Source organism: Panulirus ornatus, chromosome 18 (assembly GCF_036320965.1).
Source record: "Panulirus ornatus isolate Po-2019 chromosome 18, ASM3632096v1, whole genome shotgun sequence".
Lineage (NCBI taxonomy): Eukaryota > Metazoa > Arthropoda > Malacostraca > Decapoda > Palinuridae > Panulirus > Panulirus ornatus.
This window is the reverse complement of record NC_092241.1, coordinates 45,377,322-45,390,145: the sequence shown is the minus strand read 5'-3', so window position 1 is coordinate 45,390,145 and position 12,824 is coordinate 45,377,322. Positions and strand designations below refer to the sequence as shown.

General features: G+C 47.1%; 1 protein-coding gene across 13 annotated transcripts in view; it reads left to right on the top strand.

The window, feature by feature from the left end:
- The window catches only part of LOC139755047 (uncharacterized), a 196,776-nt gene that overhangs the window by 77,470 nt on the left and 106,482 nt on the right, over positions 1 to 12,824 (top strand). The gene's annotated exons all lie outside the window — the stretch shown is intronic.

Here is a 12,824-nt window from a genome sequence, read left to right as displayed (position 1 = left end):
ATATAGTGTTGCTATGATCACACATATAGTGTTGCCATGCTCACACATATAGTGTTGCCATGCTCACACATATAGTGTTGCCAGGCTCACATATAGTGTTGCCGTGCTCACACATATAGTGTTGCTATGCTCACACATATAGTGTTGCCATGCTCACACATATAGTGTTGCCATGCTCACACATATAGTGTTGCCATGCTCACACATATAGTGTTGCCATGCTCACAAATATAGTGTTGCCATGCTCACACACATAGTGTTGCCATGCTCACACATATAGTGTTGCCATGCTCACACATATAGTGTTGCCATGCTCACACACATCATAATGTTCCCAGGCTCGCATACATCGCAGTGTGTCAGGCTTACACATAAGGTTTCCATGCTCACATATATCATAGTGTTGTCATGCTCACACATATAGTGTTCCCATGCTCACATATATCATAGTGTTGCCAGGATCACACATATGGCGTTGCCAGGCATACACATATAGTGTTTCCATGCTTACATATGTCATATTGCTCCCATGTTCACATAGTGTTGCCATGTTCACACATATAATGTTCCTGTGTTCACATATATTATAATTTCGCCAGGATCACACATATCATAGTGATACCATGCCCACACTTATAGTGTTGCCATGCTCACATGTCATAATGTTGCCATGCTCACACAGTGTTGCCATGCTCACACATAGTGTTGCCATGCTCTCAGTGTTGCCGTGCTCGCACATCAGTGTTGCCATGATCACAAATATAATGTCATGCTCACATATTGTGTTGCCATACTCATAGTGCTGCCATGCTGACGCATCATAATGTTGCTATACTCATATATTATAGTGTTGCCATGTTCACATATCATAGTGTTGCCATACCCACTCACACAGTGTTGCCATGCTCAAACATAGTGTTGTCATACTCGCACGTAGTGTTGCCATGCTCACACATCATAGTGTTGTCATGGTCACACATATCATAGTGTTGCCATGCTCACATAGTGTTGCCAGGCTCACAAATCATAGTGTTGCCATGCTCACATAGTGTTGCCAGGCTCACACATCACAGTGTTGCCATGCTTACACATTGTCGCCAAGCTCACATATAGTATTGCCAGGCTTACAGATATAGTATTGCCAGGCTTACACACATCATAGTGTTGCCAGGCTCGCATAGTGTTGCTAGGCTCACACACATCATAGTGTTGCCATGCTTACACATTGTCGCCAAGCTCTCATAGTGTTGCCAGGCTCACACACATCATAGTGTTGCCATGCTCACGCACATCATAGTGTTGCCATGCTCACACACATCATAGTGTTGCCATGCTCACATAGTGTTGCTAGGCTCACACATCATAGTGTTGCCAGCCTCCCAAATGTAATGGCGTCCCATATGTCACATTGTTGCCATCCTCCCATACGAGACTTACGACCTAACAGTTGTTGCCGTCCTGCCACTTACCAAAGTGTTGCCATACGACACACATGGCCTAACAGTTGTTACAATTCTGCCACATACCAGTGTTACCATCCTGCTACACACCATAGTGCTACAAACTGACACCTGGCACAACGTTACCAGTGTTAACATCCTTCAACAAGCCAGTGTTACCATCCCTCCACATGCCATTGTTACCATTCCCCCAAGTGCCAGTGTTACTGCTACTCCACATGCCGATGTTACAGTCCTTCCACATTCCAATTCTACCCCAGTACCACATGCCAGTGTTACCACCCTGTCACATGTCAGTGTTACTATCCTTACACATTCCAGCATTGCCATCCTTCAACATGCCAGTGTTACCAGCTTTCCACAAGCCAGTGTTATCATCCTCCGTCATGCCATTGTTACCATCCACATACATGCCAGTGTTACCATCCCTCTACATGCCAGTGTTGCCATCCACCTACATTCCAGTGTTATCGTCCCTCTACATATCAGTTTAAGCATCCTCCTACATGCTATCGTTACCATCCCTCTACATTCTAGTGTTACCATCCCTCCACATGCTAGTATTACCATCCCTCTACATGCCAGTTTTACCATCCACCTACATACCAGTGTTACCATTCTTCTACATGCCAGTATTACCATCCTCCTACATGCCATTGTTACCATTCTCCTACATGCCAGTGTTACCATCTCTCTATATTCTAATGTTACCATCCCACCATATGCTAGTGTTACCATCCGTTTGCATGCCATGATTACCATCCCTCTACAAGCCAGCGTTGCCATCCCTCTGCATGCTAGTGTTACCAACTCCTTATATGACGGTCTATGTTTCCATCCTCATATATGCCAGTGTTACCAATCCTACACGAGTGTTACGAGCTTCCTACATGCCAGTGTTACCATCCTCTAACATGCCAATGTTACTATCTCTCCACAACCCAGTGTTACCATCCTACATGCCGATGTTACCATCCTATTACATGCCAGTGTTGCCATCCTCCTGCATAGCAGTGTTGCCATCCCATGTTAGTGTTACCATCTTTAATGTCATTGTTACCATCTTCCTACATGCTAGTGTTACCACCTTAATACATGCTAGTGTTACCATCTTCCTACATGCTAGTGTTACCATATTACTACATGCTAGTTTTACCATCTTCCTACATGCTAGTGTTACCATCTTACTACATGCTAGTGTTACCATCTTACTACATGCTAGTGCTACCATATTACTACATGCTAGTGTTACCATCTTACTACATGCTAGTGTTACCACCTTACTACATGCTAGTGTTACCATCTTCCTACATGCTAGTGTTACCATCTTACTACATGCTAGTGTTACCATCTTACTACATGCTAGTGTTACCATCTTACTACATGCTAGTGCTACCATATTACTACATGCTAGTGTTACCATCTTCCTACATGCTAGTGCTACCATATTACTACATGCTAGTGTTACCATCTTACTACATGCTAGTGTTACCATATTACTACATGCTAGTGTTACCATCTTACTACATGCTAGTGTTACCATCTTACTACATGCTAGTGCTACCATATTACTACATGCTAGTGTTACCATCTTACTACATGCTAGTGTTACCATCTTACTACATGCTAGTGCTACCATATTACTACATGCTAGTGTTACCATCTTACTACATGCTAGTGTTACCATATTACTACATGCTAGTGTTACCATCTTACTACATGCTAGTGTTACCATATTACTACATGCTAGTGCTACCATATTACTACATGCTAGTGTTACCATCTTACTACATGCTAGTGTTACCATCTTACTACATGCTAGTGTTACCATATTACTACATGCTAGTGTTACCATCTTACTACATGCTAGTGTTACCATCTTACTACATGCTAGTGTTACCATCTTCCTACATGCTAGTGTTACCATATTACTACATGCTAGTGTTACCATCTTACTACATGCTAGTGCTACCATATTACTACATGCTAGTGTTACCATCTTCCTACATGCTAGTGTTACCATCTTAATACATGCTAGTTTTACCATCTTCCTACATGCTAGTGTTCCCATCTTACTACATGCTAGTGTTACCATCTTACTACATGCTAGTGTTACCATATTACTACATGCTAGTGTTACCATCTTACTACATGCTAGTGCTACCATATTACTACATGCTAGTGTTACCATCTTACTACATGCTAGTGCTACCATATTACTACATGCTAGTGTTACCATCTTACTACATGCTAGTGTTACCATATTACTACATGCTAGTGTTACCATCTTCCTACATGCTAGTGTTACCACCTTGATACATGCTAGTGTTACCATCATCCTACATGCCAGTGTTACCATCTTTCGAAATGCCAGTGATACCATCCCCGTACATGTCAATGGTACCATCCTCCTACACGCCAGTGTTACCATCCTCCTACATGCCAGTGTTACCATCCTCCCACATGCCAATCTTACTCATTTGTCATATGCCACTGTGTCATCCTGTCATATGCCACTGTTACCATCGTGCCAGATTCTAAAGTTACTGTTCTGTTACATGCAACATTGATGCCATCCTGTCACATGCCATAGTGTTATCATCATGCCTCATGACAGTGTAACCATCTTGTCACATGTCGCAGTGTTACCATCCTGCCACATGCCACTATGATGCCATCCTCTCACGTCGCAGTGTTACCATTCTGCCACGTGCCACAGTGTTACCATCTTCTCGCATGCTTCAGTGTTACTATCCTGCCATTGTCACAGTGTTGCTACCCTGCAACATACCACAATGTTAACATCCTGTCACATAATACAGTTTTACCATCGTGTCACATTTCATGATCTTACCGTCTTGTGACATGCGACTGTGTTACCATCCTGTCACATGATACATTGTTACCATCCTGTCACATGCCACAGTGTTACCATCCTGCCACACGTCAATGTTATCCTGTCACATGCTACAGTGTTACCATCCTCCCACATGCCACAGTATTTCCATCCTGTCACATGCTACAGTATTACCATCCTTCCACATGCCACAGTATTACCATCCTGTCACATGCTACAGTGTTACCATCCTCCCACATGCCACAGTATTACCATCCTGTCGCATGCTACAGTGTTACCATCCTCCCACATGCCACAGTATTACCATCCTGTCACATGCTACAGTGTTACCATCCTACCACATGCCACACCATTACCATCCTGTCGCATGCTACAGTGTTACCATCCTCCCACATGCCACAGTATTACCATCCTGTCATGCTTCAACGTTACCATCCTGCCGCATACTACAGTGTTACCATTCTGCCGCATGCAACATAGTTACCATCCTGTCATAAGCCAGTCTTACCAAGCTGTCACATGCCACAGTGTTACCATCTTCACATGCTACAGTGATACCATCCTGCTACATTTGACAGTGTTACCATCTTGCCACAAGCCGAAGTTCTGCCATCCTGTTACATGCCAGTGTTTTTATCTTGTCTCATGTCACAGACTTACCATTCTATCACATGCCACACTGTTACCATCCTGTCACATACCACAATGTTACCACCCTGTTACATGTCTCAGTGTTATCCTCTTGTTACAAGACAGAATTTTACCATCGTGTCACATTCCACTGTTACCATCCTGTCACTTGCTACAGTATACCATCTGTCACATGCTAAAGTGTTACCATATTGTCACATGGCACGGTATTCCCATCCTCCCACATGTCACAGTGTTACTAACCCAAAGCATGCCAGTGTTACCATACCTCCAAACTCTCTAGTAATCATCCTACCACATGCCACTGTTACCATCCCTCCAAACTCTCTAGTAACCTTCCTGCCACATGCCAGTGTTACCACCCCTCCAAACTCTCTAGTAAACATCCTGCCACATGCCAGTGTTACCATCCCTCCAAATTCTTTAGTAAGCATCCTGCCTCATGCCAGTGTTACCATCCCTCCAAACTCTCTAGTAAGCATCCTGCCACATGCCAGTGTTACCATACCTCCAAACTCTCTAGTAATCATCCCGCCACATGCCAGTGTTACCATACCTCCAAACTCTCTAGTAAACATCCTGCCACATGCCAGTGTTACCATCCCTCCAAACTCTCTAATCATCCCGCTACATGCCAGGGTTACCATCCTTCCAAACCCTCTAGTAAACATCCTGCCACATGCCAGTGTTACCATCCCTCCAAACTCTCTAGTAAACATCCTGCCACATGCCAGTGTTACCATCCCTCCAAACTCTCTAGTAAGCATCCTGCCACATGCCAGTGTTACCATACCTCCAAACTCTCTAGTAATCATCCCGCCACATGCCAGTGTTACCATACCTCCAAACTCTCTAGTAAACATCCTGCCACATGCCAGTGTTACCATCCCTCCAAACTCTCTAATCATCCCGCTACATGCCAGGGTTACCATCCTTCCAAACCCTCTAGTAAACATCCTGCCACATGCCAGTGTTACCATCCCTCCAAACTCTCTAGTAAACATCCTGCCACATGCCAGTGTTACCATACCTCCAAACTCTCTAGTAATCATCCTACCATATGCCAGTGTTACCATCCCTCCAAACTCTCTAGTAAACATCCTTGCACATGCCAGTGTTACCATACCTCCAAACTCTCTAGTAAGCATCCCGCCACATGCCAGTGTTACCATACCTCCAAACTCTCTAGTAAGCATCCTGCCACATGCCAGTGTTACCATCCCTCCAAATTCTTTAGTAAGCATCCTGCCACATGCCAGTGTTACCATCCTCCAAATTCTTTAGTAAGCATCCTGCCACATGCCAGTGTTACCATACCTCCAAACTCTCTAGTAATCATCCTGCCACATGCCAGTGTTACAATTCCTCCAAATTCTATAGTAATCATCCTGCCACATGCCAGTGTTACCATCTTGTCACATGGGAGAGTATATCTATCCTCCCACATCCCAGTGTTACCAACCATTCAAACCCTGTTATTACCATCGTGTCACATGGCACAGTATTGCCATCCTCTCACTTGCCGCTATTACCCATATGTCACATACCACAGTGTTGTTATCCTGTCACATGCTAGTGCCACCATCCTTTCATACCACTGTTATCATCCTGTCATATACCAGTGTTATCATCCTGTCACATACCACAGTGTTGTTATCCTGTCATATGCTAGTGCCACCATCCTTTCACATACCACTGTTATCATCCTGTCACATACCAGTGTTATCATCCTGGCACATACCAGTGTTTTCATCCTGTCACATACCACAGTGTTGTTATCCTGTCACATGCTAGTGTCACCATCCTTTCACATACCACTGTTATCATCCTGTCACATGCCAGTGTTATCATCCTATCACATACCACAGTGTTGTTATCGTGTCACATGCTAGTGTCACCATCCTTTCACATACCACTGTTATCATCCTGTCACATGCCAGTGTTATCATCCTGTCACATACCACAGTGTTGTTATCCTGTCACATGCTAGTGTCACCATCCTTTCACATACCACAGTGTTATCATCCTGTCACATTCCAGTATTATCATCCTGTCACATTCCAGTATTATCATCCTGTCACATGCCAGTATTATCATCCTGTCACATACCACAGTGTTATCATCGTGCCACATGCCAGTGTCACCGTCCTGTTACATACCAGTGTTATCATTCTGTCACATGCCAGTGTTATCATGCTGTCACATACCACAGTGTTATCATTCTGTCACATGCCAGTATTATCATCCTGTCACATACCACAGTGTTATCATCGTGCCACATGCCAGTGCCACCATCCTGTTACATACCGGTGTTATCATTCTGTCACATGCCAATGTTATCATCCTGTCACATACCATAGTGTTATCATTCCGTCACATGCCAGTGTTATCATCCTGTCACATACCAGTGTTATCCTGTCACATACCATAGTGTTATCATTCTGTCACATGCCAGTGTTATCATCCTGTCACATACCAGTGTTATTATCCTGTCACATACCACAGTGTTATCATCCTGTCACATACCAGTATCACCATCCTGTCACACCACAGTGTTATCATCCTGTCACATGCCAGTGTCACCATCCTGTCACATACCGCAGTGTTATCATCCTGTCACACGCCAGTGTCACCATCCTATCGCATACCACAGTGTTATCATCCTGTCACACGCCAGTGTCACCATCCTGTCACATACCACAGTGTTATCATCCTGTCACACGCCAGTGTCACCATCCTGTCACATACTAGTGTTATCATCCTGTCACACGCCAGTGTCACCATCCTGTCACATACTACAGTGTTATCATCCGTCACATATCACAGTGTTATCATTCTGTCACATTCCAGTGTCACCATCCTGTCACATACCGCACTTATCCTCCTGTCACATGCCACTGTGATATCATCCTGTCACATACCTTAGCATTATCCTGTCACATGTCAGTTTTACCATCCTGTTACATACCACTGTTATCATCCTGTCACAGTTCAGTGTCACCATCCTGTCACATGCCACAGTGTTATCATCCTGTCACATGCCACAGTGTTAGCATCCTGTCACACGCCAGTGTCACCATCCTGTCACATGCCACAGTGTCACCATCCTTTCACATGCCACAGTATTATCCTGTCACATACCACAGTGTTATCTTGTCACACGTCAGTGTCACCATCCTGTCACATACTACTGTTATCATGCTGTCACATTCCAGTGTCACCATCCTGTCACATACCACAGTGTTATCTTGTCACACGTCAGTGTCACCATCCTGTCACATACTACTGTTATCATGCTGTCACATTCCAGTGTCACCATCCTGTCACATACCACAGTGTTATCTTGTCACACGTCAGTGTCACCATCCTGTCACATACTACTGTTATCATGCTGTCACATTCCAGTGTCACCATCCTGTCACATACCACAGTGTTATTATCCTGTCACATACCAGTGTTATCATCCTGTCACATACCACAGTGTTATCATTCTGTCACACGCCAGTGTCACCATCCTGTCACATACCATAGTGTTATCATCCTGTCACATTCCAGTGTTAACATCCTGTCACGCACCACAGTGTTGTCATCCAGTCACATGCCACAGTGATATCTTGTAACGTGCTACACTCCTGCAATCCTTCCACGTGCCATAGTAACACGTTCCTTTCAAATAATTCATTGTTACTATCCTGTAACATCTCAGTGTTACCATTTTGTCACATGCTGCAGTGTTACCATCTTCCCACACGTCACAGCGTTAATATCCTGTCATATATCATAGTGTGACCATGTTGTCACATGGTACATTGTTACCATTGTCACATGGTAGTGTTACCATCCTGCCACATGTCACTGTTACCATTCTGTCACATGATACAGTGTTTCCATCCTGCCACATGTCACAGTGCTACCATTCTGTCACATGCTACAGTGTTACTATCCTGCCACGTAACACAGTATTACCATCCAATCATGCCACAGTTTTTCCATCTTGTCAAATGCTACAGTGTTACCATCCTATCATAAAGTTTCCATCCTGTCATATGCTAGTGTTACCAACCTGTCACATGCTTCAGTGTCACTGTCCTGCCGCATGACATAATGTTACCATCCTGTCACCTGCCACAGTTTTACTGTCTTGCTCTAGTGTTACAAGCCACCCACATGCTAGTGTTACCATCCTGGTACATGTCACGTAACCCGGCCTGCCATATGTCACAGAACTCCGCATACCACATATTACAGAGCCTGACCTGCTACATGTCACAGAGCCTGGCCTTCCACATATCACAGAGCCTGGCCTTCCAAATGTCACAAAGCCTGGCCAGCCACATGTCACAGAGCTTGCCCTGTCACATTTTAGAGTCCGGCCTGCCATATTTCACAGAGCCTGGCCTGTCACATGTCACAGAGCCTGGCTTGTCACATGTCTCAGAGACTGGCCTGTCACATGTCACAGAGCCTGGCTTGCCACATGTCACAGAGCCTGGCTTGCCACATGTCACAGGGCCTGGCTTGCCACATATCACAGAGCCTGGCTTGTCACATATCACAGAGCCTGGCTTGCCACATGTCACAGAGCCTGGCTTGCCCCATATCACAGAGCCTGGGTTGCCACATATCACGAAACCTGGCTTGCCACATATCGCAGAGCCTGGCTTGCCACATGTCACAGAGCCTGGCTTGCCACATGTCAGAGCCTTGCTTGCCACATATCACAGGGCCTTGCTTGACGCATGTCACAGAGCCTCGCTTGCCACATGTCACAGAGCCTGGCTTGCCACTTATCGTATAACCTGGCTTGCCACATGTCGCAGAACCTGGCCTGCCAATATCACAGAGCCTGGCCTGCCACATGTCGCAGAGCCTGGCTTGCCACATGTCACAGAGCCTGGCCTGCCACATATCACAGAGCATGGTCTGCCACATGTCGCGGAGCCTGGCTTGCCACATGTCACAGAGACTGGCCTACACATATCATAGAGCCTGGCCTGCCGCATATCACAGAGCCTGGCCTACCACATGTCGCAGAGCCTGGCCAACCACATGTCAAAGAGCCTGGCCTGCCACATATCACATGGCCTGGCTTGCCACATGTCACAGAGCCTGGCTTGCCACATATCACAGAGCCCGGCTTGCCGCATGTCACAGAGCCTGGCTTGCCACATAGCACAGAGCCTGGCTTGCCACATGTCACAGAGCCTGGCTTGCTACATGTCACAGAGCCTGGCTTGTTTCTTGTCACAGTGCCTGGCTTGCCACATGTCACAGAGCCTGGCTTGCCACATGTCACAGAGCCTGGCTTGCCACATATCACAGAGCCTGGCTTGCCACATATCACATAGCCTGGCTTGCCACATATCACATAGCCTGGTTTGTCACATGTTACAGAGCCTGGCTTGCCACATATCACATAGCCTGGCTTGCCACATGTCACAGAGCCTTGCTTGCCACATATCACAGAGCCTGGCTTGCCACATGTCACAGAGCCTGGCTTGCTACATGTCACAGAGCCTGGCTTACCACATATCACAGAGCCTGGCTTGCCACATGTCATAGAGCCTGGCTTGCCACATATCACAGAGCCTGGCTTGCCATATGTCACAGAGCCTGGCTTGCCACATGTCGCAGAGCCTGGCTTGCCACATGTCACAGAGCCTGGCTTGCTACATGTCACAGCCTGGCTTGCTACATGTCACAGAGCCTGGCTTACCACATATCACAGAGCCTGGCTTGCCACATGTCATAGAGCCTGGCTTGCCACATATCACAGAGCCTGGTTTGCTACATGTCACAGAGCCTGGCTTGCTACATGTCACAGAGCCTGGCTTGCCACATATCACTGAGCCTGGCTTGCCACATTTCACAGAGCCTGGCTTGCTACATATCACAGAGCCTGGCTTGCCACATGTCACAGAGTCTGGCTTGCCACATGTCGCAGAGCCTGGCTTGCTACATATCACAGAGCCTGGCTTGCCACATGTCACAGATCCTGGCTTGCTACATGTCACAGAGCCTGGCTTGCCACATGTCACAGAGCTTGGCTTGTCAAATGTTACAGAGCCTGGCTTGCCACATATCACATAGCCTGGCTTGCCACATGTCACAGAGCCTGGCTTGCCACATATCACAGAGTCTGGCTTGCCACATGTCATAGAGCCTGGCTTGCCACATATCACCCTGGCTTGCTACATGTCACAGAGCCTGGCTTGCTACATGTCACAGAGCCTGGCTTGCCACATATCACAGAGCCTGGCTTGCCACATATCACAGAGCCTGGCCTGCCGCATATCACAGAGCCTGGCTTGCCACATGTCACAGAGCCTGGCTTGCAACATGTCACAGCCTGGCTTGCTACATGTCACAGAGCCTGGCTTACCACATATCACAGAGCCTGGCTTGCCACATGTCATAGAGCCTGGCTTGCCACATATCACAGAGCCTGGTTTGCTACATGTCACAGAGCCTGGCTTGCTACATGTCACAGAGCCTGGCTTGCCACATATCACTGAGCCTGGCTTGCCACATGTCACAGAGCCTGGCTTGCTACATATCACAGAGCCTGGGCTTGCCACATGTCGCAGAGCCTGGCTTGCTACATATCACAGAGCCTGGCTTGCCACATGTCACAGATCCTGGCTTGCTACATGTCACAGAGCCTGGCTTGCCACATGTCACAGAGCTTGGCTTGTCAAATGTTACAGAGCCTGGCTTGCCACATATCACATAGCCTGGCTTGCCACATGTCACAGAGCCTGGCTTGCCACATATCACAGAGTCTGGCTTGCCACATGTCATAGAGCCTGGCTTGCCACATATCACCCTGGCTTGCTACATGTCACAGAGCCTGGCTTGCTACATGTCACAGAGCCTGGCTTGCCACATATCACAGAGCCTGGCTTGCCACATATCACAGAGCCTGGCCTGCCGCATATCACAGAGCCTGGCTTGCCACATGTCACAGAGCCTGGCTTGCAACATGTCACAGCCTGGCTTGCTACATGTCACAGAGCCTGGCTTACCACATATCACAGAGCCTGGCTTGCCACATGTCATAGAGCCTGGCTTGCCACATATCACAGAGCCTGGTTTGCTACATGTCACAGAGCCTGGCTTGCTACATGTCACAGAGCCTGGCTTGCCACATATCACTGAGCCTGGCTTGCCACATGTCACAGAGCCTGGCTTGCTACATATCACAGAGCCTGGCTTGCCACATGTCGCAGAGCCTGGCTTGCTACATATCACAGAGCCTGGCTTGCCACATGTCACAGATCTTGGCTTGCTGCATGTCACAGAGCCTGGCTTGCCACATGTCGCGGAGCCTGGCTTGCCACATGTCACAGAGCCTGGCTTGCAACATATCATATAACCTGGCTTGCCACATGTCACAGAGCTTTGCTTGTCAAATGTTACAGAGCCTGGCTTGCCACATATCACATAGCCTGGCTTGCCACATGTCACAGATCCTGGCTTGCCACATATCACAGAGTCTGGCTTGCCACATGTCATAGAGCCTGGCTTGCCACATATCACAGAGCCTGGCTTGCTACATGTCACAAAGCCTGGCTTGCCACATATCACAGAGCCTGGCCTGCCGCATATCACAGAGCCTGGCTTGCCACATGTCACAGAGCCTGGCTTGCCACATATCACAGAGCCTGGCTTGCCACATATCACAGAGCCTGGCTTGCCACATATCACAGAGCCTGGCCTGCCGCATATCACAGAGCCTGGCTTGCCACATGTCACAGAGCCTGGCTTGCCACATATCACAGAGCCTGGCTTGCCACATATCACAGAGCCTGGCTTGCCACATATCACAGAGCCTGGCTTGCCACATATCACAGAGC